We start from the raw sequence: 26,430 nt of genomic DNA, 5'->3' as shown, positions 1-26,430 counted from the left end.
TGTCTGTGTCTGTGTGTGTGTGTGTGTGTTTTCTCTCTCTGTCTCTCTGTCTGTGTGTGTGTGTGTGTGTTCTCTCTCTGTCTCTCTCTGTCTGTGTCTGTGTGTGTGTGTGTGTCTTCTCTCTCTGTCTCTCTGTCTCTGTGTGTGTGTGTGTTCTCTCTCTGTCTCTCTCTGTCATGCAGTGTTCTGCCTGCACGTATGCCTGAAGGCCAGCAGAGGGCACCAGATCTCATTATGGATGGTTCTGAGGCACCATATGGTTGCTGTGACTTGTACTCAAGACATCTGGAGGAGCAGCCAGTGCTCTTAACCGCTGAACCAGCTCTCCAGCACTGACCACAAATCTTATCAAGGAATACATTTAATTGGGGGACTTACAGTTCAGAGGTTTAGTCCATTATCATCATGGCAGGACATGGCAGTTTGCAGGCAGACCTGGTCCTGGAGAGGGAGCTGAGAAATACACATCTTGATCAGCAGGCAACAGGAAGTGGTCTGAGTGTCCCAATGAGCAAAGCTTGAGCAAAGGAGACCTCAAAGCTCACCCCCACAGCAATGCACTCCTCCAGCAAGACCACACCTACTCCAACAAAGCCACACCTTTAAATAGTGCCACTTTGTGTGGGGCAATCATTCAAACTATCTGCCTTTGATAGTTTTCATGCCTTACAGTTTGGGACTGGACTGTCCCCCTTCTTAGCCTGACAGTTGGTGAGTGCAGGGCCTCTATCCTTATCCTCGTCTCCTTCATAGTGTCCTCAGTATGGACATCAGATAAATTAGGGTGGTTTGAGGTTACCCCTTCCCTTTACAAAATTTCCTCAGAGGTTTTTAGATTCAGCGGAGAAATCTTTTCTCCATGACCATCTTTACTGGTTTTTCAAACTATTTCCATTTCCTTCCTCCTTCTAGAATAAATGACCTTTTATGTCCTGAGTTGGCCCTTCCTTATTACTCTTTCCTTGTGTTTACATTTAAATATAGAGCTGGAAAGAATGAAGTGAGTTTTTAAAAAACTAGTAAAACCTGCCCCAGAGCTTTTGGCATTCTGGTTTATAGGCAGTCCTCTTCAGTTTGTTTCCTTCTAAGTGCTAGACCCGGGAAAACGCGTTGGCTTCAGAAATGGTGGGTGACGGCTCCCTGCTGCTGGAACCCACTGAGGGTTGCTTGCCAGCCTGCGTGTGAGAGGTGGGCTTGGCATGAGGGTTGCTTGCCAGCCTGCGTGTGAAAGGTGGGCTTGGCATGCCTATCGCACTTCTTGTGCCAGCCATTTCCCAGGGATGCCCTGTGCACCGACGGGATCTGTCTCAGACTTACTTAGTGACCGTCTAACTCATCTTCAAAGCTTTATCCCATATTTTCTAAACAAAATTCATTAATGTAGCCACTTTACTTATATAAAGGATATTGACAGAATAGTTGAAACTTTTTTCTTTTTGATTTTTTGAGATAGGATTTCTCTGTAGCTTTTTTGGAGGCTGCCTTAAAATTTGCCCTGTAGACCAGGCTGGCCTCGAACTCACAGAGATCCACTTGCCTCTGCCTCCCACGTGCTGGGATTAAAGGCTGAAAACTTCTTCTGCATTATGCCTTAGAAAAGAAATAAAAGATGTAGAAAATTTGTAGGAATTGGGTAACAGTTCTTTTTTAGTCAGTGAAATTAGGACTTGGTAAGATTTGTTTTTGTTTTTTTGTTTGTCTTTTTGTTTGTTTGTTTTTGTTTTTCGAGATAGGGTTTCTCTGTGGCTTTGGAGGCTGTCCTGGAACTAGCTCTTGTAGACCAGGCTGGCCTCAAACTCAGAGATCTGCCTGCCTCTGCCTCCCAAGTGCTGGGATTAAAGGCGTACGCCACCACCACCCAGCTGGATTTGGTAAAATTTGGGAAATGAGATATCTGATTTCAGATGTATAGTTTTTCTGTAAAACCAAGACAGTTAGTTTGTCAGTCCATTTGCTTATAACTGAACTGCTGTGCTTGGAGACTGGGCACCAAGACCTTCACTACTTAGTATGGCTGTTTAGTGTTCTTCATATTCTATTACAAATTATTACTGAGGTGGTTTGAATAGGAGTGGCCCCCATAGACTCATAATACTTGGATGCTTAGTCACAGGGAGTGGCACTATTTGAAAGCATTATAAGGATTAGGAGTTATGTTCTTATTGGAGGAGTATGTCACTGGGGCTGGGCTTTGAGGTTTCAAAAGCCTACACCAGGGCCTGTGTGTGTGTGTGTGTGTGTGTGTGTGTGTCTGTCTGTCTGTCTGTCTGTCTGTCCGTCCCCCTCCTCTCTCCCCTTCTCCTCCTCCCTCCCTCCCTCCTCCCTCCTTCCCTCCCTCCCTCTGTCCCTCCCTCCCTCCTTCCCCCAGTCAGTGTGTAACTCTCAGCTACTTCTCCAGCACCATGCCTGCTTCCATGATAATTGACTAAGCCTCTGAAACTGTAAGCCAGCCCCCAGTTAAATGCTTTCGCCCCCTTTTAAAATTTTAAGTTAGAAACAGGCTTCTTTTACATGTTAATCCCAGTTCCCTCTCACTCCCCTCCTCCCCTGCCCCCCTCGGACCCCCTATCTCATCCCCTTTCTGCTCCCCAGGTAGGGTGCGGCCTTCCATGGGGGATCTTCAAAGTCTGTCATATCATTTGGAGTAGTCCTAGGCCCTCCGACGTGTGTCTAGGCTGAGAGAGTATTCCTCTATCTGGAATGGGCTCCCAAAGTCCATTCTTGTATTAGGGATAAATACTGATCCACCAGAGGCCCCATAAATTAACCAGACCTCCTAACTGACATCCATGATCAGGGGGTCTGTAACAGTCCTATGCTGGTTTCCCAGATATCAGTCTGGTGTCCGTGAGCTCCCCCTTGTCCAGATCAGCTGTTTGTATGGGTTTCTCCAGCCTGGTCTTGATCTCTTTGCTCATCACTCCTCCTTCTCTGCAACTGGATTCCAGAGTTCAGCTCAGTGTTCAGCTGTGGGTGTTTGCCAGTTAAATGCTTTTAAGAGTTGCCATAGTCATGATGTCCCTTCATGGCAATAGAACAGTAACTAAGACTTTACCTAAATCCCACTGACTGCATTTTCCTTTCTTTGCAGCCATGCTTTGTGTGCATATATTCCATGGTTAGAGCACAGCTTAACTTCTCTTAGTACTATCCTGTCTACAGAGTGCTTTAAAAAAAAAAACTAAACAGGATGTTGGTGGTGCACACCTTTAATCCCAGCAGAGGCAGTGGATCTCTGTGAGTTCGAGACCAGCCTGGTCTACAGATTAGTTCCAGGACAGCCTCCAAAGCAATACAGAGAAACCCTGTCTTGAAAAACCAAAACAACAACAACAACAAAAAAACCCAACAAACTAGTTTATATCCATTTGATGATGGCCTTTGATTGATAGGATGGGAACACACACATGCAGATGTGACTATTTATTGCAAATAATGGGAGCATTCTCTGTTTCCAAGACATCACTGAGAAGAAAAAAATTAATAATTCTTGTCAGCCTTTGTCTAATTCTACTTAATGGGAGACTTCTTTTTGTACTCTGGTGGAATAATGTGACTAGATTTCTCCCAGAATTCAGGGGAGGCAAATAATACAGAATTTAAAGGGGCACCAAGAGTCTTGGCAATTGAGATATTTTAATTTAATGCTTTAAAAAATTAAATGAAATCTGTGGTAAAAAAATAAAAATTTTAGATAAAGATAATATTGGTATTGATTGTTTATCCTCACACAGCACTGTGACTGGTGCTGTATATAAAATTTTTGTATGTTGTTCCTCAGTGTCTTCCCCATTAATTTTGATGTTTTATATCACTACTTTTCCCATATTCCCTTAGAACTTGTACCAGAGGCAAGTCTTCTACTTCACCCGAATCCAGAACAGACCATCTTAGAATCCAGGCAGAATATGTGAAACAATTTTCAGATACTTATACAGGATAGAATAGGACTGTGTCCTCTGAATAGGGAACCAAGCAGACAATCTGCACAGTGCCTAGCTCATTCCCTAGGCTTGTAGGACCTCTTGGTTTCTGTCATGACCATTCTGCTGTCACTTGTGCTTCCTTTATGAGAGCAAGAATGTAGTGGAACAAGTATTGATTTGTCCTGACAAAACTGCACTATAAAAGCAGCAGCAGGTTGGAATTGGCCTTCAGGTAGCTTTTACCTGATTCAGAGGCAGTCTCCACACTTCAGGTAAAGGGGAGGACAGCCAGAGCCCAGCAGTCTCATCCAAGTGACAAAGCTGAGCGAGTTTGGGGAAAGGGAAGCTGCTTAGAACTGCAGGGGTCTGCACAGCAACTTGCCTGGATTGTCACCTATGCAGCAAACATTACCTCAAAACCAGAAAAAGACATTAAAAAGAGCAGACTGTCACATAAGGCTGGTAATACGTCTTCCTGCTATGGTGGTGTCAGTTAAATCCTTTAAGGATTTCCTGTTTACTGTTAGTGGGGTATGGAGCAACTTTTCACCCACGGTGATAGGTAGCTAGCTCAGAGGTGTATAACCTGTAGGAGGCTATAGTGTAACCTAAGGTAAGTTGCTTCAGATTTTCTCTAGCCAAGTTTAGGTAATTTATCTGTATTCCAAGAAGAGAAAAACTCAGCAAGAACAAAGACCAGCTTATCATATTAGAGGGAGTAGTAAATTTCATGTTATTGGGGTAAGGAGCATACCCACTGTTGCATGAGGCCCTGTATGAGAGGACAGGACAGGAAAATCCAGTAGATAGCAGTGTGTGAAAGCATTCAATGGGATCTGGAGATGGCTCAGTGCTTGCTCTTTTAGAGAACTTGAGTCAGTCCCCAGCAACAGCTCACAAGTACCTGTAAATCCAGCTCCAGGGCAATCCAACATTCTTTTCTGTGTGCCAGTACATGTATATATAAGGCAAGTCATGTACACACATAAAATAAATGCATTTTTTAAAAGTTTTAGAAAGAGGTCGGGCACATCTTTAATCCCAGCACTCAGGAGGCAGAGGCAGGTGGATCTCTGTGAGTTCGAAGCCAGCCTGGTCTACAGAGCGAGTTCCAGTACAGCCTCCAAAATAATATAGAAAAACCCTGTCTTGGAAAAAAAAAGTTTTAGAAAGAGGACTGATATTAAGTCATTAGAAGAAATGCAGTTTCACAAGGGAACCAAGGTAATTTTAACAGCATATATCTGGTCAGATCTTGTGTAAGCCAGAAGACACTTGGCTTATGAATTAAATACTGAAAGAAAACAAAACCTTAATTCCAAATCTTAACTGTGAGTCTTGTACACAGCCCAAAGCTCTTTGTAGAATGAGAGGTTTTTCGTTTTTGTTTTGTTTTAGCCAAGAATAGCTAACCAAGGACCTGGAACTCCATAACTTAGTGGTAGCACACACAATCTAGGGTTCCAATTCCAGTTCCAGCCCAAGAAGAAAACAAAAATCTGTCTAGCATGGTGCCCATAATTGGAGCACAGAAGAGGCTGAGGCGGGAGGATTGTAGTTCAAGGCCAACCTGGGTTGTTACATAGTGAGACACTGTCTTTAGAACAAAAATAAGAAAACCCCATCACTAAAAAGAAAAACATAACAACTTATTGCCAACAGAATTACACTTCAGGAAACACTAAGGGATGTTCAGATAGAAGAAGACTATAACACAAATTCTAATTGTTTTAATAATAAAAAGCTCAGAGTTGAACATTGGGGGGTGGGTGCTGAAAGATCAGAGAAGCAAAACAGCCAGCCACTAGTTCTCACCTGTACTGAATCCTCAGACCAAAGGGTGATCCTGTCCTCAGACTGCATCCTCAGTCTGACTGCCTAGACGGCACTGCTCCTCAGACTGCATTGAGCGCCAACTCTTCCCGCCTTATATTCCCGTCTCCGCCAAGCCATATTACTCCTGTGTCTACCTCCTTAGTGCTGAGATTGAATGTGCGTGATTCCAAATGCTGAGATCACCTTTTTGTGAGCTGTTTCTCTTTTAGACTCGATCAGTTTCATGTAGCCCAGGTGGCCTTGAATTCACACAGCTCTATCTGCCTCTGTCTCTGAGTGCTGGGATTAAAGGTGTGTGCCACCACTGCCTGGCCTCTGTGGCTAGCTTTGCACTCTGATCTTCAGTCAAGCTTTATTTGTTAGATCATAAACAAAATATCACCACAGAAGATAGTGTGGAAACAATGTAAAACATTTGTAAAACATTGATAGGAAATCAAAATGGTCCATAAAGGGCTCATTTTACTTTAAGTAGCTTTTGAAAAATTGACTGTTTAAGGTGAAAAATAAATAATGTATTTTGGAAGTTGTAATACTTGTACAGGTAAAATAAATAATAACAGAACAAAGATGGAAGGAAGAAAATGCAAGAAATGGAGTTCATAAGGGTTTTATTTGTATTGATTTTTTCTTTGACAGTCTCTATGTAGGACTGGCATGGAGTCTATGATCCTTCAGTCTCAGCTCTGAATGCTGGGATTAGAGACATGTGTCACTATGCCTAGCTATAGAACTATGTAAGATTCTAGATTGTGAAAAATTGAAGATGCACATTATATCAGGGAAATGTTTCTCAGGGAAAACAATTGTCAACATCAGAAATATACAATGGGATAATATTACAGATCAATCACAGGCTGAAGCATGATAATATGAATATCTTCATGCCAGCAGTTTGACAAATGAACACAATTGTCGAGTCTTATTCAAGGAAAGACACAATCTGTATATTTATTAAAGAGTATACTTTGGGCTAATAAGAAAGCTGAGCATGTGAAGGCCAAGGACTTCAAGCCTGAGGACTGGAGCTCAGTCTCTGGGACTCACATGATCAAGTCGACCAGCTCTGCAAGCTGTTCTCAGACTTCACATGTGCTTTGTGGTGTGTGTGCTATATGTTTAAGAGAAAGAATATGATGCTGGAGAGATGGTTCAGTGGTTAGGAGCACTTGTTGCTGTTGCAGAGGACCTGGGTTCACTTCCCAGCACCCTCAGTGCTCATCACCATCTGTAACTCTAGTTCTAGCGGATTCAATGTCTTCTTCTCCCTCTACAGGCACCAAGCATGCACATAGTGCCCGTACATGCATGCAGGCAAAATGTTCATAAATGTAAATCTGAAAATAAGATAAAAATATTAATTGTACAAAACTTTTTCAAAAAATAGAATAGAAAATATTTTCTAATCAATTTTGCAAAGCTGGCACTATCTTAATTGCAAGACCAGACAAGACATACTGAAGACAAACTTCCATGACAAATCTGTAAATCAAAAATTCTCCCATACATTTGGAAAATCAAATCTGTATAGCAGCAGGAAAGTGGTTATTACATAGTGGCCAGGAGAAGTTTATCTCAGGAATGAGAGGTTGGTTTAACATTGGAAAATTTATTGTGGTCAACTGAAATAACAGAATAAAGAGAAAAATCACAGTGATGCAGAAATGGAAAATAGAAAACACAGAAGGCAGAAGACAGATAAAATGATGCCTCAGATGTCAGTGAGGACAGAAGGGAGAGGAAGAGAGGGAGATGGGTGGCTAGGTACAGAAGTATCTTGGAAAGGTAAGGGTTGAAAATGTTCATATCATATGTAAGATACTAGACTGAAGGCAGCAGGATCAGGAGTTCAAGGTTATTCTCAGCTACATAGTTGAGTTGGAGGCCAGTGTGAGCTACACAAGACCCTTGTTAACAATAGAAAAGTTCAGTGTCTAACGGAGATAAAGAGTAATGGTCTGCGGGTTTTGAACACACATGTGTGTGCACACATGGAGTAGAAGTGTAAGTAGGGTTAATGACTTACGGTTTTTGTCATCCAAAGGAATGGTAAGATTTTGCAAATGTTGGGCCTTGATAAGTCACCCTAAGTGCTATAATTTCTAAATAATAAAGAAAAGAAAGAGACTACATAACTTGATGACTAAGAAGCAGGGACAGGAGCGGTAACTAATTCAAAAGAAGGTAGTGGGAGCCCCTTGTAAGAACAGATTGAAACCCAAATATGAGAAACACTTCTAGTGTAAATGGATCAAGTGTTCCAGTTAAAAGATAACAATATTAGGGCTGGTGAGATGGCTTGGTGGTTAAGAGCAGTGACTGCTCTTCCAAAGGTCCTGAGTTTAATTCGCAGCAACCACATGGTGACTCATAACCATTTATAATAGGTTTTGATGTCCTCTTCTGGTGTTCAGGCATACATTCAGATGCAACACTTATATATAAAATACAAATCTTTAAAAATGTTAAAAAATATAAAAATATTAAATTGGAATTCTGAAAAATCTAAGTCAGTGCTGCTCACTAGGGCATAAGGATTCAGAAATGTTGAATCAAAATGAAGAGAACGTACCACACTTACCAATCAGATTGTATAAAATCAGATAAAATGCGCACAGTGGCAGACAGTACTGAAGGCAAGGGTGCCAGACATCAACAGCTTATTAATGCATACATTTCCTGTCGTGTAGAGGTCCTGAACAGCCTGTCCTAGTAGGCAGATTGCTTTCCATGGGGAATTTAGGGATTCCAGGTGTATTGTTTGTAATTTAAAATTTATCATTTGTGTGTGAGAGAGGGATGTGGGGGGTTGTATGTGGACCAGTATGACACAGAAAGCATGTGGTGGGCAGAGGACAACTTTGGGTTTGTTTCTCTCCTTCTATGTTAAGCTCCAGGAATCACAACTCAGGTCATTAGATTTGCATAGCTAGTGCCTTTTTTTACCATGAGTCTTTTCACCAACCCAGTTCATTTTTTTTCTACTTCTCCATTTTGTTATCTTTTACAGTCATAGCATATTCTGTGGGATTATCTCACCTGGGGAAGAGAGCAAAGAGAGTCTGCATGTGATTAGGCCAGGCTTGAAGTCAGCACACGTTTGCTTATGCTTACATCTTACTAGCAGAACTTGACTCATAAACCAACAGGACCCCGGGTGGGCCAGTCAGTGGCTCGTTATCTGTGTGCCCATCAGACTAAGGAAATTATTTGGAGGTATATTAAGCTTTCCACAGTTTGTGTTATAAAAGTTTCAATTTAGAGAAAAACTAATTTTAAACTTAGATAAACCTAACAGTATAACTTCAGAATGGACAAGTAAACATTGACAGCAGGTCTAAGAAGAGTGAATACAGTTGTAATAAGGGTGATTTTGCACATAGTTGTAATTGATGTAACAAGCAAACAAAAATAAATGCAACTAGCATCTAACTCTCTGGTTTGATGCTACATATGTACTATATCTAAAAAAAATAATATCATAGTTATCTTTCAGGTGTACAAAGATGTTTGTAAAAAAAAAAACAACTGACCAATCTTGCCAGGCAGTGGTGGCAGCAGTGCACGCCTTTAATCCCAGCACTCAGGAAGCAGAGATGATTGGATCTCTGTGAGTTCAAGTCCAGCTTGGTCTACAGAGTTTCAGGACAAGCTCCAAAGCTACAGAGAAACCCTGTCTCCAAAAACCAACCAAGAAACAAAAAACTGGCCAATCTCGCCAGGTGGTAGTGGCCCACACTTTAATACCAGGACAGAAGGGCTGTACAGAGAAACCCTGTCTCCAAGAAAAAACAAACAAACAAAACACAACTGTTTAATCTTGCGTAGTAGTTCAAGCCAGTGTCAATACATTTCAGAACACTATTGTAATACAAATTGTAATCTATGACCTCTGTGAAGTTAACTTATGAATCAGGAATAAGAAGTTAATTATAAAATCCTAAGTGTTGGGCTGGTGAGACGGCTCAGAGCTTAAGAGCACTGGCCGCTCTTCCAGAGGTCCTGAGTTCAATTCCCAACAACCACATGGTGATTCACAACCATCTATAATGAGATATGTTGCCCTCTTCTGGTGTACAGGCACATGTATGTATACATATCAAATAAATAAAACTTAAAAAAAATCCTAAGTGTTGCAAGCTAGGGCTACATAGTGAGACTCATTTCAAAAATAACTAACATTTTCACATAACTCACAATTTTTTTTTAATTTTTCAAGACAGGGTTTCTCTGTGTAGCTTTGTAGACCAGGCTGGCCTTGAATTTACAGAGAGCCACCTGCCTCTGCCTCCCAAGTGCTGGGCTCAAAGGCATGTGCTCTCATCGCCTGGCTCACATAACTCATGATTAAAGAGCATTACTAGAAGCTAGAAAATATTTTAGGTATAATAATAAAAACTGTATCAGCAGTTGCAAACATCCAGTAGGCCACCTGTGGGTAGCACACTGGGTGAAGGTTTTTCTTGCATGCTCTTTTCTCTTCTCAAGTCGCCTGAAGACATTGTCAGCTGCAGACTCCTTTATGTGGGCCATGCTCAGAGAGTAGACCATCTCTGGTAAGACAGATTCAGGTCAGTGCTTCTCTTGGCCCAGAGTTTAGAAGCTGGTGGGCTCAGAATGGGAGTTAAACTTGGTGAGAAATTGGGGTGCAAGGCCCTGACCATATGCTTAGTTTCAGAATTAAATTTCTATGCAGTGGCCATCAGATGTAAATTTTTATAAAACTTGTCCAAAATAACCTGAACTTTGTATTGAGAGTTTGTTAAGAATACCGTTAATCAGCTGGGCATTGGTGGCATATGCCTTTAATCCCAGCACTGGGAGGCAGAAGCAGGTGAATCTCTGTGAGTTCCAGGCCAGCCTGGTCTACAGAGCGAGTTCCAGGACAGCCTCCAAAACAATACAGTGAAACCCGGTTTTGAAAAACCAAAACAAAACAAAAAAACAAACAAACAACCCTGTTAATCAGCTATTTAGTCAACAGGACTAATACACTCAACTAGTTCAGTTGGAAAAGTGAGCAGCAGAGATCCTTTCAGATCCTTCTAGGATTGCAAATTATTATTGCTGCTGTGAGATATATTGGGCTTTCTGTAGAAGATGTTGAACTACATTCTTGCATGATATAACAGTCACACTTCCGTGTGTGTGTGTGTGTGTGTGTGTGTGTGTGTGTGTGTGTGTGTATCACTATGTGCTTGAGGCAGATGTAGCAGAAAGATCTTCATAGGTTCATATTTGCTCTTAATCATGAAGTTTGGACCAAGGATTGTATATCCAAGTTGTATATTTATACTCCAATGTTACATGATAATGGAAACAAACCAAAGTTACAGTAGCATCAGTGTTGAACAACAAAATACAAAATGAGAATATATACAGGCCTGGTGGTGCACACCTTTAATCTCAGTTCTTCAAAGGTAAGGGTAGGAAGGTATCCTTGAGATCGAAGCCAATCTTGTCTGCATACACAGAATATGATTTTATTTATTTAAAATTCAGAAGCAAGCAAAAATAAGAAAAAAACCCATGTTCTGGGGTTGTTTACCTGTTGTTGTTATTGTTTTTTTTTAAGATTTATCATGTATATACTGTTCTGCTTTGATGCCAGAAGAGAGTACCAGATCTCATTACAGATGGGTGTGAGCCGCCATGTGGTTGCTGGGAATTGAACTCAGGTCCTCTGGAACAGCAGACAGTGCTCTTAACCTCTGTGCCATCTCTCCAGCCCTTACCTTGGTTTTAACCTTAGTAAGAAAAGCAAAGAAATACAACCATAAAAATTAAGGTGCTGGTTTTTCTTCCTTCCTTCCTTCCTTCCTTTCTTCCTTCCTTTCTTCCTTCCTTCCTTCCTTCCTTCCTTCCTTCCTTCCTTCCTTCCTTCCTTCCTTTTTTAGGTTTTTTAGTTTTTTTTGTTACAAGGTTTTTCCATGTACAGACAGTGCTCTTAACCTCTGAGCCATCTCTCCAGCCCTTACCTTAGTTTTAACCTTAGTAAGAAAAGCAAAGAAATACAACTATAAAAATTAAGGTGCTGGTTTCTTCTTTCTTTCTTTTCTAGGTTTTTTATTTTTTTGTTACAAGGTTTTTCCATGTAGTCTTGGTTATCCTGGAACTGTGGATCAGGCTGGCCTTGAACTCAGAGGGATCCACCTGCTTCTGCCTCCCGAGTGCTGGGATTAGAGGTGTGCACCACTACTGCCTGGCCAAGGAAGTGGTTTCTTGGAGGTTGCAGAATCATTGAGACCAGAGCAAGACATTCTGTGTTTGTGGAGTTCTGGCAATACTCCATTATCTGGCCAGGTTGGTACTAGGCTTACTGTGTAATAACCATGGGCTTACTGTGTAATAACCATGGGCTTCCTGTATAATAACCATGGGCTTACTGTATAATAACCATGGTAACACTGTATGAATGTTCCCTGAACTTTGCTGTCTATATGTAATAGTTTAGCATAAAAGGAAAAAAGAATCAGACTTTATAATGCATGGTATGATTTTTAAAGTACGTAGTACATGTGCATATAGAATGATGAAAAACACTTATCTTGAACTTAGTCATTTTGTAAAAAATGTATGCTCTGAAATTCTGTTTAGGGCTTTTAACATTTTCCAGATGAAAGATGACTAGACCTTCCTCTTGATTCCCAGGTACAAGATCCCTGTTACTTGAAGGATAAGGCTGGCACTGTTCGATGTTTTTGTGGAAGCTTCTGCCTCACTCCTGAGCCTCCCTGAACCTCCTTACAGCATATGACACAGGTATGCTGTTAGGATTTTTAATGTGGGCAGATTTCTTTCTTAAGCTGTTACCTTTTGCTTTGCATAAAAATAATATAGTTCCCTGGGCGGTGGTGGTGCAAACTGGGCCTGTAGTCCCAGCACTGGGGAGGCAGAGGCAGGTGGATCTTAGTGTGTTTGAGGCCAGTCTGGCCTACAGAATGAGTTCCAGGACAGCAGAGAAACATTGTCATGAAAAAAAATCAAAAATAAATAAATAAAAATATAGTTAAAAAACATGCTGAATTCACTGGCTTTTAGCTGTAGTAGTTTTCTTTTTAAGTAGTTGTTGAGGATCTGCTTATGTACCCCTAGGTTTTGGTTTGTATTTAACTGTATCTTTCAGCTTTCTTTTCTTTCTTTTTTAAGATTTATTGTGTGTGCATGTGTATTTGTGCTTTCTGTTTTATGGTTTATTGTTTGTGCATGTTATTTGCGTGCTTGTGTGAGTGTGTACGTGTGTGTGTGTGTGTGTGTGTGTGTGTGTGTGTGTGTGTGTGTTTTGGGTTTGTGCATCAGAGTGCAGCACATTCGTGTAGCCCAGAAGAGGATATAAAAATACCCTGGAGCTACAATTTCAGACACTTGTAGGCCATCTGATGAGGGTGCTGGGACCCAAACTTGGAACCTTTTTAAGAGCAGTATAGGTCTTAACCACTGAGCCTCCTCTTCTTCCCTCTTTCAGGTTTTAAGGCCAGCACTAAGCTGTGATCACAATGGACAGGGCCTCTGAGACTATAGAATGCTTTAATAACTTTAAAAAACAAGAGTAGTGGCCTTGCTGCCTTGCCAGGCCCACTCTGAAAGCTGCACCCCACCCAGAAGCAGCTCCTGACATCCTGCTGACCACTGTGCCACATGGGACTGTGCCTTCACCTTCTTAACCATGTTTCAATAGGAACCTGAAAGGGGAAAAATAATACTGTTTCATCTCTAATTTGTGATTGAAAAAAGAAATAGAGAAGGAAGGTCATGACTGCTCCTAGGTATAATGGTGATTGAGTGGCATTTTATACTTGGAATTAAAAACCTATATAATATGTTATGACATTAAGATAAATATAAAAGGGTTTAAAGTATTTGCATAGTGAGAGTTAGTACATGGCTGCTTTTGAATGAGATGAAAAATAGCTGGAAAACTGACTTGTCTCATTTTTTTTTTAAGATTTATTTATTATGTATACAGTGTTCTGTCTACATGTGTCCCTGCAGGCCAGAAGAGGGCACCAGATCTCTTTACAGATGGTTGGGAGCCACCATGTGGTTGCTGGGAATTGAACTCAGGACCTCTGGAAGAGCAGCCAGTGCTCTTAACCACTGAGCCACCTCTCCTGCCCAACTTGTCTCATTTCTAATTGCAGTGTCATCACAGTGCCACCCCATCCCACAGCTAACGGATTTTTCAGTCTGTGAAGTGGGGCTAGTAGCCAGTGAGTCTCCTTATTTATTATAATCTTTTCCACCCAATTCCCCTGGGGTTTCTTGTGCTGTAAATTCCAGGCTGGTTGTCCTGTGAGCAGACCTTTCCTTGCCTGGCTGTGGCCATTGTCATTGAACATGTGACGGGTGGGTATATGGAGGCTGGCTCCCGCCCTCCTTGTAGATGCTCGGTGCTAGTGTGTTCTTGTCTGGAGGCACAGGATCTGCTCCTACTCAGTGCTTAGTCCCTAGAGCCTGCAGAGTGCTTCTGGTCTATCTTTGTCACATATGCTCCCTTGAATAACTGAAATGCGGCTGTATCGTTGTGTCAGTAGTTCCCTCATCCGGTACTGCTCACCCTAGGGGACAGTTCATGTAGGAGATAGGGTGTAACTAGTTGTTACTTGAGAATTGGATGACGTTTTCAGATATTCTAGAGCTGGTCAGATGCCACCTGTGGCCAGCAGAGCCTCCTGATTGCTAGCCATAATTTTTGGCCTGCAGCAGAACCTGCCCTCCTTGCTTTCTGATCTCTGTAGGTGTTCTCCACTCATCTGGAACCTTCTTTGCTGCCACCTGCATCTCCCCGCTTTTCTCAGCAGCTCAAGTTTCCTTTGTGGAAAGTGAGATCTTGAGTCCCTAGGACTCTTGCCACTGTGGGCACTCATCATCTGGGAGCTCCTGCTGTGGAGCTGCTAATCATTTGCTCCTTGAGAGAGTGTGTCAGTCTTCACTTGTGATTTAGGAATATTTGAGTTTTACTTCTTGAATTTTTTTTTTTTTGGTTTTTACAAGACAGGGTTTCTCTGTATTGTTTTGGAGGCTGTCGGTCCAGCCTGGCCTCGAACTCACAGAGATCCGCCTGCCTCTGCCTCCCGAGTACTACTTCCTGAATTTTTATACTTACCTTTTTTTTTCTCATGCTGAAAATCTTGCTTCCTAACAGACTTAACATATTCACTCAGGTGTTTTAAGCTGCAAACATATGTGATTGTTTTAAATAGCAATACCATCATATCACCAACATTATACTACCAACATAGCTTTGTATTTCCTGCAGTTTCCTGTCACTGGACTGCCAAACAGCTGCCTTTTAAGTCCCTTGAGCCATGTGGTAATTTGAATGAAAATGCCCCCATGGGCTCATATTCTTGAATGCTTGTCCCCCGGTTGGTGGAGGTGTGGCCTCATTGGTGGAGGTGTGTCATTGAGGGTAGGCTTTGAGGATTTGAAAGACTCATGCCATTTCCCGTGTCTCACTCTCTCTGCCTCCTGCTCTCAGCTACTGCTCCAGTACTATGCCTGCCTGCCCATTGCCATGCTTCCTGTCATGGACTCACTCCTCTTTCTTCTGTTAGTTGCTGTGTTGTGGCGTTTTGTCCTAGCCATAGAACACCTAAGATAAGACATTCCCTTGGCAGTAGCATCAGCTGGTTACATAGTTAAATGTACTTATTTCACTATTTACTAAGGGAAGAGGTTCTTTTTCATTTTATATTTGTATTGTGACTTTATAAAACCTTTTTATGATTCCAAGTCACAATTAAATACTTTTCTAAAATCCTAGCTTCTATTCCTAATCCTTCTCCACCATAACCAAAAATAGATAGTTAAAGTTTCTCGTATGTTTCCAGAGGCGGAGAGGAAGAGGTGTTTTCTTTCTTGGGGCCCCATGCTCTCTCTAGGTATCGCAGAGCCAAGTGTTCAGTGAAGGAGAGGGGAGGGTTAGGTTAAAACTGGAGCAGAAGAGGGGGGTCTGAGGGAGAATGGAAGGAGAGATGAAAGCCACCGACTGGAACACCACACTTTATTATGAAGGTGTAGACATTGTAAGTCCCTCCTTAACATAGTCATGTTTCTTGCGCTGAGTCCATTTTCCTGTAAGGATAACACTCTAGGAAAGGGAATTGCAGCCTGCCTCCCCTGAAAAGATACTGCTGCTGGAGACCTGCAGAGCAACTTGAGCTCTGCATCTGTTCCTGCCGTTCTGTGTCGATGCCAGGACTCCAGCTATGGGCCGGAAGAGCTACAGGCCTGCATCAGAGAGGTGCTTTAAACGTCCTGAGTCCGGGGCTGGAGAGATGGTTTAGCACCTAAGAACACTAACTGCTCTTGGAGAGGACCTGGTCTTGGTTCCCAGCACCAGCGTTCAGTTAGAAATCACCTAGAGCTCTAGTTGCCTGGGATCCAGTGCCATTTCCTGCTTTTCTGAGTACTATGTGTTGGAATGCATATAGGTGAGATAAAATACTCATACATAAAAAAATAACTAAATCTTCAAAAATAGATATCCTAAATTGTATGGATCAAGTGGCTGCTATTTTCTTATACTTGCAAGCTCTTTCTGTAATTTAGTCTGTGTCTCTCATTCTCTCTTTGTATCAGGACTTTTAATAAGATAATTACTCTTGTTAAGCTGACTGAATTTAGACTCACCATGGAAACACACCTCTGGATATTATGAATAGCTAGTAAATCCAGAAAGATTTACTAGAAGACCATCATGTATACAGAGTACATGGATCATGTGCTGAGGTAGTAGAATAATTTAAAAGAAAGTGAGCTGATCACCAGCATTCTGCTACCTGACTGCAGAAACAATGTGACAGCCACCTCCTGCTCCTGCCACTGTGTCTTTATTGTTAGAGCACACCTGTCTCCTCACCACCGGCCCCTCCCCTCCCCCACCCCGCCCCTCCCCTGCCTTGTCCCGCCCTGCCCTCCATCACGGCCCTCACTGGATGTACGTCTTGAGACTTGACGTTAAGCTTGTTCTCTGCATGGGTGCAGTTTCATCCTTTCTTGTTGGCAGGAGCCATTTTCTTTGTTTAGCTGAAGCTTCCCTCTTTCGGTTTTCCCCGGGCTTTCCAGTTTTTTGGAACACTCTTTTGTCAGCAGATGACTTTTGCTTCTAATTTCTAAGCTCCAAAATGAAAATGTAGCGAAATCACAGGAGTAGAGACCTTAATGCTGAAGTTGGAAGTGCAAGTCACCATCCATTCTGCCGCATCACACGTGTAAGCCAAGCGTCTACAGCCGCTGGCTGGAAACTAAAGCTGTGTCCTCAGAAGACTAGAGATAATTTCCACCTGAAAATGAAAGAGTGGAGAATAGAGTGCTAAGTCTGCGTGAAGGACAGCACAGAGTCCTAGAATGTAGCAGTGTAGTGTGGGCTCCAGGCCTGCTGCTGCTCCCTGCTGGCCATGGTCTCTCTAACTGTCATGTTCTAGCTACCCCGCTCCCTTCACTGTAACTCCTTGCTGGGGCCCTCATTCCTTTTCAGCAAAAGCCAGCTTTTCGTGTGGTGAAAGCAAACATTTTTCCCTCTCTTGATTTCCAGGAGGATGGAAGTGGAAGTGTTGGCCATAGGGTTAGGCTTCCATCCTGTGGGGCCATCTGCTATGCTACACAGCTAGTTATGTGTGTGTTCTGTCTCTGGGCTATCTCTAACGCGTTTAACTGAACCAGCATAGTTTTCTTCAATATGATTTAAATATACAATTTCATTAGCTTATAATTGCTAAATCTAAATTTTAGGACAGAAGTATACTGTGTCTGTAGCCGCACAAAAATTAAAGTATTTGTATCCAGTTGTGAGATCTAATGAGAAGTTTCTACAGTCTTCTATTTGGAGAGGTTTTAAAGACAGTTTTTGCTGTTTGCTAACAGGTAGAACATGGGGGATTCCTGACTCATTGGAATGGTAGTAGCTGTCTCACTTTAGGAGCCTTTTTTGTTGTTTATTAAAAAATAAATGGGATAAATCGTAAAGACATAACCTGAGATACACACAAGCAGCTGCGACACTCCACCTCTGTCCCAATTCCCGCTCAAAAGGCCCATTCCCCAGGCCCTGCCTCCTCCTCCTCCAAGGGCCTCTCTCACCTTTCTCTCGAGGTCCCGAGGGAGCTCCATGATTTATTCCGGCCCATCTCTTGAACCAAAGCCCAACCCCATTGGACATCAGACCACAACACAGATAAAATTTTCCTTAACATTTCCCACTTTTTGTCTAGTAAAAAGGAAAGGTTTTAACTCTAACATAATAAAACTATATTCAATAAGAATGATTATCAGGGGAGGCTGGAGAGATGATTCAGAGGATAAGAGCACATGTGGGCTGATCTTCCAGAAGTCCTGAGTTCAATTCCCAGAAACCACATGGTGGCTCACAACCATCTATGATGAGATAGGTGTCCTGGTGTGCAGGCAAAACACTGTATACATAATAAATACATAAATCTTACAAAAATGATTATGGGGGGGAGGCTGGAGAGATGGTTCAGCAGTTAAGATTACTGGCTTTCCATCCAGAGGTCCTGAGATCAATTCCCAGAACCATATGGTGTCTCATAACCATCTGTAATGAGATCTGGTGTCCTCTTCTGCCCTGCAGGCATACATGCAGACAGAATACTGTATATAAATAAACAAAGTATGGAGTTGAAGAGATGGCTCAGAGGATAAGAGCACTGACTGTTCTTCCAGAGGACCTGAGTTCAATTCCAAGCAACCACATGGTAGCTCACAACCATCTATAATGAGATCTGGTGCCCTCTTCTGGCATGCAAACATGCATACTGGCAGAACACTGTGTACCTAATAAATAAATATAAAAGTAAATCTTTTTAAAAAAGAATGATTATCAGATATTGTTGAAATAGAAAAGAAAGGTATTAACCTTAGCAAAATGAAACTATATTCAGTAAGAACAATTATCAAGTAAGAAATACATTCACAATGTCCAGTCCATTTGTATTTGGCAAATTTAGAGAAAATACTCCATTAGCTATCCTCTCCTGATAGGTCCAAAGTTTCACATCTAATTTACTTTCTACCATGATTAAGGAGAATTGTAACGATCTAGTCTTCAGCCCCATCAAAGACCTGAGAAGGATATATTACCTGAGTGAACAGGAAGTGCAGAGCAAGCAACTTCCAAAGAATAACAGAAAAAGCTGGATGTCTGGACGGTCACCCAAGGTTCCTGTGCAATGTTGGGACATCCATCTTCAGCCTATAGGCCTCGAATACCTGACAGACTTTTCTGAGAAGCAGGAAATTTTGAAGGACTGTCCTACCCTGTCTTGGCAAAGTTTGACAGTCACTTTTCTGTGTGTCCAGTTTGGACAGTGTACTGTCAGCAGTTGAGGCAAGGGCAGTTTCTTGCCCAAATGGCTAGCTTTTGCCACAAAGAAACACCACATGGAGGCTCTTTGAAGTATATCAGCGTTGCCTGGAGCAGGTGTTTCTCATTGTCAGGGAAAGCCGTGTGTTACTAAAACATTTTAAATGCCATATTCTGTAGGTCTTTGAAGTGTTTGAAGATCACCTATCTAAAATATGTCTCTGTATGACCTTGTAAACGTAACTAACATGACTATATGTTTGATAGTTATGGGTGACTATTAACCTGTATTTCTTTATTGTCCTAAGTATCTTTCAAGGACTAAAACTTTGAATAATTAGATGAGCTTCATATGTACAATACCTTAAACAAAAATAGAAACATATATTCAGTGTAATAAAAATAACCTTAAATTTGTATTAACATACAAAAATATCTAAAACAATAGTAAAAATATATGTGTTAGATCCCTGAATCTAACAATTGGGTAGTTTTTTCTTGACCAAGAGTAGTAACAACTTGGAGCCAGTCCCCCTAAACAATAACAAACATCCATAATCCACCGAATGACCAAAAACCATGTACCCTACCTCTTGGGAATGTGGGTGTCTTTTTTAGACCATTCTCTGTTGACATGGGGCTCTGGCATCTTTAGAAGACCCTGATAAAGTGGAGATAATGGTCAGGTCCCCGGGAAACCAGCTGTTGTCCATCTTGGTGTGATGAGACAGTGCAAGGCTGTCTGAAGTCCTGCTTGGAGTACTCTAATGGGCTGGACCATCTTAACTGTCTTAGTATTGTCCCGCGCAGTGTGTAGTCCAGAGCTGATCTGCGGGTTGTGTTTGTCAGCTTAGGGGCATTAATTCCTAAACACCTGCTTCAGACTCAAGTCTGAAATCACATACAGGAAGCTACATAAAGCCTAAGGTTAGAATAAATAAATCCCAGGGGTCTGAGATTAGCAACAATATAATAGTCACGAGATTGTGGTTTTCTTCTGTCCCATATCAGCTGGCTCTTCTGATGTGAGTTTGGGTTTTCTTTTAACAAGCATGCTTGGGTGTAGAGAAGGAGAGAACTACACTCCGACTCAAAAGCCAGCATTAGTTTTTAATTGAGTTGGAACTACATAAAGACCATCTGCCTAAAATGTCTGAGGAGAACTGCAAAAGCAAACACTTTAAAAGGTTTATGAAATTCTCTCCTGTTGGAAATGTGTTACACCATTAGACCAATTGACTCCTTTTCTTGGGACATTTTCTCTAAATGATTCTTTGTTCTTCAGATGCTTCATTTGTCCAAAAGTCTTCAGATTCTTTAGTTGTAGGGGCTCCAGATATTAGTGTTCCTCACACAGTGTGAGGAAGAACCCAAATAGTTCTTTTTATAAACTGATGTCTCTTGTTTTGGGGCTATTTGTTGTTCATCTCTCCCAAAAATATTACTGCAAGCTCTTTGCCAATGTTCATTTTCTGCCCATAATTAGAAAATTTCAGCATTAGTAAAAGGTAGTACAGTTTCTGTTAGATGCATTCTTGTTAATTGATGAACTTTCAACTTTCTTTTAAGAGCAATTTAGAAGTCTTTTCTACATAGATCTTTAGATTTTTACCGTGTTTGTACCGCAGAAATATCCATTCTAAAGTACTGTCTTCTCTCTGCATAGGATTCCGAGTGAGTAGAAGATAGAAGGTCTGGGTACAGTCGAGCTCTGGGTCCAGAGTCAATTCTCTCAGCCTCAGATGATAATTTTCTTGAACTATATAAGTCCTTATCACCCTGTAAGGTTTGAAATAAATCACTTAGTTCTTGAGTTGTTAATCCAGTTGTGGGCTATAGCCAGTTAATATCTCCCAGCAATTTTTGAAAACCATTAAGAGTTCACAATTGATCTTTCTCTGATTTGTACCATTTGTGGTTGATTTTTTGTTTGTTTTTTGTTTTTGGTTGGTTGGTTGGTTTTTGGTTTTTCAAGTTATGGTCTCTTTGTGTAGCTTTGACTGTCCTGGAACTCACCCTGTAGACCAGGCTGGTTTTGAACTCATGGAGATCTACCTACCTCTACCTCCCCAGTGCTGGGATAAAGGCATGTGCCAACACCAACCAGCTATGTGAATTTTTTGTAAACCTATCTTATATTCTAGGTAATTAATAGAATCTGTTCTTTGTATTTTTTCAGGCTCAATTGGTAATTCCCCAGCAAGGCAATATTTTCTTTACTTCAAATATTTTTTTCCTAAGGTATCTGCATTTGAACCACCTAGTAAGATACCATCCATATAATGTTAAATTACAGATTAAGAAAACTGTTTACAAATTATTTGCAGTGGCTTTTGTACAAATTATTGACACAAAGTGGGGCTATTTAACATCCCTTGTGATTGAACTCTCCACTGATACACTTTAACAAACTGGGCATTATTATAAGTAGGCATTGTGTAGGCAAATTTTTCTATGTTCTGTTCTTGTATAGTAAAAAGGCAGTTTTTAAAATCAATCAGGTAATAGAGAAGACAAGGGAATTCCAGTATGTAAAGAGCCCATTGGCTGAGTTACCTTATCTATGGCTCTCAAATCTGTTTACATTCTCCATTTTCCAGAATTCTTTTTTTTTTTTTTTTTTTTTTTTTTTTTTGGTTTTTACGAGACAGGGTTTCTCTGTATTGTTTTGGAGGCTGTCAGTCCAGCCCGGCCTCCCGAGTGCTGGGATTAAAGTCGTGCGCCACCACCGCCTGGCTCCAAAATTCTTTTTAATGAGAAATACAGCATAATTATGTCTAGAAAAAACATTGTTTCTAGGAATTCCTTGCCTACAGTCCCTTGTTAGATGGCCTTATTTACCACAACTAAAACATCTGACGTTTTTTGAAATTGTTTCTCCTATCCAAGTGTTATGAGTACAAGATTCAGTATCAGCTGTATTTCATATACATCCATCTGTGAGTGCTCATCTCACTTTTAAAGGCCTGACTACCCTTTTGCATTGTGAATTAACATTTTCAAAAGCCTAAGATTCAATTAATACTTGTCTAACTTCTGGATCTAATATCGTTCTATTTACTACTGAAGTCAATCTTTGTAAAAATCAGTGAAGTCTACTTTTGGGCCTTGTACAATTTTAGTAAATGACTCAGTTCTTTTTCTGGATTCTTCAGCTCTGTCTCAAGCATTCAAAGGTGCTATATGATGTTGCTGGTACCAAGGTATGATCGTCATATATAGGCTGTCTTTGCAAATTGTCATGATCACCTTCACCAAGGAGCCAATCTTGGAAACTATCAAATCAATACCTCTCACCCTACTTCATTGGTCTATGACCCTACCTTCCTCTCTCTACCATGTTCACCACTGTAACTGAGGACCAGCTTCCAATACTGCTGCAATCAAATCTTTCCAGTCTGTGGAATAGTTCTTTACTAGCTCACAGTGAATTTAACATCTGCCTCACAAAAGGTGAATGCATGCCATATGAAACTTACCACTTCCTTAAATCTCCTCAAATATAACATTTCAACAGGATACAAGTAAGATTTTCCGTAGCCTTGGGTATGCCTGTCATTTGGTAATTTTTATTGTATGGTGACTGGATAATTTAAAGCTGGTTTTCTGATACTCTTGGCCTGCTCTTCTTCAATATTATAATGTAATGGTGTGGTAGGTTCTGCTTTAAATTCCTTTGCTTGTGTCTGAATATTTTTATTAGTAAGTTTTTCCAAGGCTTGTATCTCATCAGTCAAATTTTTATTATTTTCATTAGTATTTATACAGCTTGTATTTCATCAATTTTTTTTTCGAGACAGAGTTTCTCTGTGGCTTTGGAGGTTGTCCTGGAACTAGCTCTTGTAGACCAGGCTGGCCTCGAACTCAGAGATCCACCTGCCTCTGCCTCCCGAGTACTGGGATTAAAGGCGTTCACCACTTACGCCCAGCTAATTTTTATTATTTTCATTAATAAGTCTTTCTAAGGCTTATATATTACCAGTAGTAACCTTTTCTAAGACTTGTATCCTATGAATATTAAGTTTTTCTAAAGTTTGTATCTAATCAGTCAAATTGATATTTGGCACAGTTATCAAATGAATTACCAAGCTGATAATAATTATGACTGACATTATGGTGATCTCAGCTAAGTTTTTTAATCCTCTCATTTATCTTTTTTATTTTCATCCCATCCATAGTACCAGTAAACAGGGCCCTAATGCCCTGCATTATAACATGTCCAATTCTTTTTGTTTGTTTGAGACAGGGTTTCTCTGTGTAGCTTTTGGAGCCTGCCCTGGAGCTTGATCTGTGACCAGGCTGGTCTCGAACTCACGGAGATTCACCTGCCTCTGCTTCCCAAATTCTGGGATTAAAGGTGTGTGTACCACTGCCCAGTCAGTCTTTTGGCTTAAATATATTGCCTGTAGAAGCACAGTTATTATACCCAGTTTGCATATGTGCTTTTTAAGAAATGCAGCTAGACATTTTGTTAGCTTTGCAATTAAAAAAACATGGGCCAGGTATGATAGCACATGCCTTTCATCCCAGTGCTACACACAGCGCTAATTGGAAGCCAGCGAGATGGATCAGTGGGTAAGGGCTTGTGCTGCCAAACTTGCCAACTCACTTGATTCCTGAGACTTATGTGCTGGAAGGAGAGAACTGACTCTTGTCTTCTGATCTGCATGCGTATGTATGATGTACCATACACTCACTATCCCTTCAGCTCCCTCATAGATTAATGTCATTTAAAGAAACCATGTGATGGAGCTGGAGAGATGGCTCAGAGGTTAACAGCACTGGCTGCTCTTCCAGAGGACCTGATTTCAATTCCCAGCAACCACATGGTGGCTCACAACCATCTAAATTGAGATTTCGTGCCCTCTTTTGGTATATAGGCATACATGCTAGAACATTGTATACATAATAAATAAATCTTAATTTAAAAAAAAGAAAAAGAGAAAACCTGTGCTAGGCAGTGGTATTGCATGCCTTTAGTCCTAGCATTGGGGAAACAGAGGCGTTTTTTAAAATCTCTTTGCTTTTCTTTGACATCCTACAAAAACAAAGCCCTGCAGTTGTAGTCTTTACATGTTTATATAGAGTGTAACATTCCTTCTTTAGCTTGGTCCCTAAGGGTGGTGGTTTATGTAAGAATGGCCCTCAAAGATACAAATATTTGAATTCATAGGAAGTGGCATTGGGAGGTGTGGCCTTGATGGAGGGCATGTGTCACTGGGGGTGATCTTTGGGGTTTCAAATGCCCAAGCTAGGCCCAGTGATTCCCTTACTTCCTGTGCTGCTTTGTCTGCCTGCGGGCCACTAAGCTTCCTGCCATGATGATAGTGAGCGAAACCTCTGACCTGTGAGCCAGCCCCATTTAAATGCTTTCCTTTATAAGAGTTGCTGTGGTCATGGTGTCTCTTCACAGCAACAGAAACCCTAACTCAGACACTTAGAAATAGAAATTCCGTTACCCTCATTTCTCGTCACGAGACCCTACTGAACACAGCTTCCCTGAGCACTGTAGGGCAGAGCATCCCACTGAAGCTGTGAGTAGCTGAAATCCTTGTTTGTTTGGGTTTTTTTGTTTTTGTTTTTGTTTTTAAGTTCTCTGTTCCTGGAGTTAGCTTGTCACAAATGGTTTGAAGTGAGTGTCACTCAGCAGGTGCATACTGAGCACTCACTCCTGGGGTTACCCGTCAGCTGAAGAGATCCAGAGCCCAGTCCTTATCCAAGTCTGCCGTCTCCAGTGGGAAATGCCATGGAACAAGCACATAGGCTTGCTTGGAGCTCCTTTAGAGGAAGGGGAACTGTGAGGTTGGACTGTGCAGGGACACTGGAGCACAGAATAGTTGGTAGTGGGCAGTAAGCTCACTGCAGATCTCCTGTCCAGGCCACGTTGACGCAGTCAGAAAGGTAAGCCGTCATTCCTGCGAGCAAGCTTCTCACTGGCAGACTGAAGCAGTCACTGCACCCATGAGGTCTACTTGAAAAGTTACTTTTACACATCCGTAGGTTTCATACAGGGCCACAGCAGTGTTCTCTTCTATTAGAGCTTACCCACGTGTGACTAGACCATCAGCTCACTGATTTTCCTGCTGCCTGCAGCCATTTTTGTACTCCCTAGGCATGAACATTTGTCTTTTGCACCTCAGAAGAAAACAATACCTGAGCAGGGTTAGGGGAAGAGGAGGACTTGGCCCTGCCCCAGCCTTCTCCTGAATCTGCTCTGTGCCTCTGGCATGTGGGGTTTCCTGGTCCTAGGTTATAGCTCTGAGTCTCACACTGATATGAGAAGTAAGGAGAGTCTTGGGGGTAGATGCTCCAGATACTGAGTTGACAGGATATGTATTGTGTGGGTTTACAGGGTTTTGTTTTTGAGATGGTTCTCATGGATGCCAGACTGGCCTCAAACTCACTGTGGAGCAGAGGGTGGCCTTGAACTACTGATCCTCCAGCCTCTGCCTCTAAGTGCTAAGATTACAGGTGCATGTCACCATGACACGTTTTATGGTACGAGGGATCAAATCCAGGCCAACTCTCTACCAACTGAATTGTATACATGCCCAGTCAAACCCGTACATTTTTTAAGTATCAGATATAAATTGGGCAAGAGCACAATGCATTTTTAAGGGAACTGGTTACTTTTGAAAGAGCCTGTTTATTTAGCAGATGGGTGGCATGGTATGGGAAAGGATTGTGAGCAGGAGACAGGGAAATAAACTTTGTACTTGAGAGGCCACCACAGGCTTCTTTCTGCAGGTCTTCTCTGGTCTGCTTCCCTGCAGCAGTACACAGGGGTGGCTGTGGGGCTGGGCAAGTTGAATCGAGACAAAGTGTATCAGTGCCTGTATGCTAGAGCCTCCTAGAAGGGTCTCAGAGAAGAGTGTGACAAACTGAAAACCTTCTCTGAGGGACTTCACAGTGCACCAATAGATCAACTGCCCACCATTCAAAGTTTCTTGTTACAAACTTCACACTGATTGTGGAATATCCACAAAGGAAGGAAAGAGAACGCAGTCTTTTTACCACTCTCTAGACTGTTTCATCTGTGCTGGACTACCGAAGGTATTAATGTGTGTTGTTGATGCTTGCTGTAATTTCCATTAAAGCCAGTGTTTCCTCAGGAATCTAGTTAACTGCTCTGCATTCTCGCTTGGTTTTGTTTACTTGACCTCAAAACTCAGCTGACAAAGCTGTCTCTTGTTGGATCTGTGTGACTGACTGGGGGAGTGCTCATTGTCCATCATGGGACTTTGCAGGTGGAAGGCAGAGACACTGGTACCCAGGTGTGGGAAGTGAACCCATGCTCAGGAGACCCATCCAGTTCATGTCCTCTGCCAGCCTGGCCTGAGC

General features: G+C 41.7%; 1 protein-coding gene across 7 annotated transcripts in view; it reads left to right on the top strand.

The window, feature by feature from the left end:
• Traf3 (TNF receptor associated factor 3) overlaps positions 1-26,430 on the top strand; it is a 107,518-nt gene that overhangs the window by 48,593 nt on the left and 32,495 nt on the right. For 5 of the 7 annotated variants that reach the window (XM_040742447.1, XM_040742441.1, XM_040742439.1 and 2 more), the window contains one exon: positions 12,414-12,524. The exons of 1 other annotated variant lie outside the window; for it this stretch is intronic. The gene's annotated coding sequence lies outside the window, so the exon portion shown is untranslated. Of the gene's footprint in view, positions 1-11,823; positions 12,066-12,413; positions 12,525-26,430 lie in introns of all 7 variants that reach the window. One more of the 7 variants, XM_040742440.1, reaches the window with a different exon arrangement.

Source organism: Mesocricetus auratus, unplaced genomic scaffold, assembly GCF_017639785.1.
Source record: "Mesocricetus auratus isolate SY011 unplaced genomic scaffold, BCM_Maur_2.0 Super-Scaffold_15014, whole genome shotgun sequence".
Taxonomy (NCBI): domain Eukaryota; kingdom Metazoa; phylum Chordata; class Mammalia; order Rodentia; family Cricetidae; genus Mesocricetus; species Mesocricetus auratus.
The sequence above is the reverse complement of the archived record's forward strand: the minus strand, read 5'-3'. Positions and strand labels throughout refer to the sequence as shown.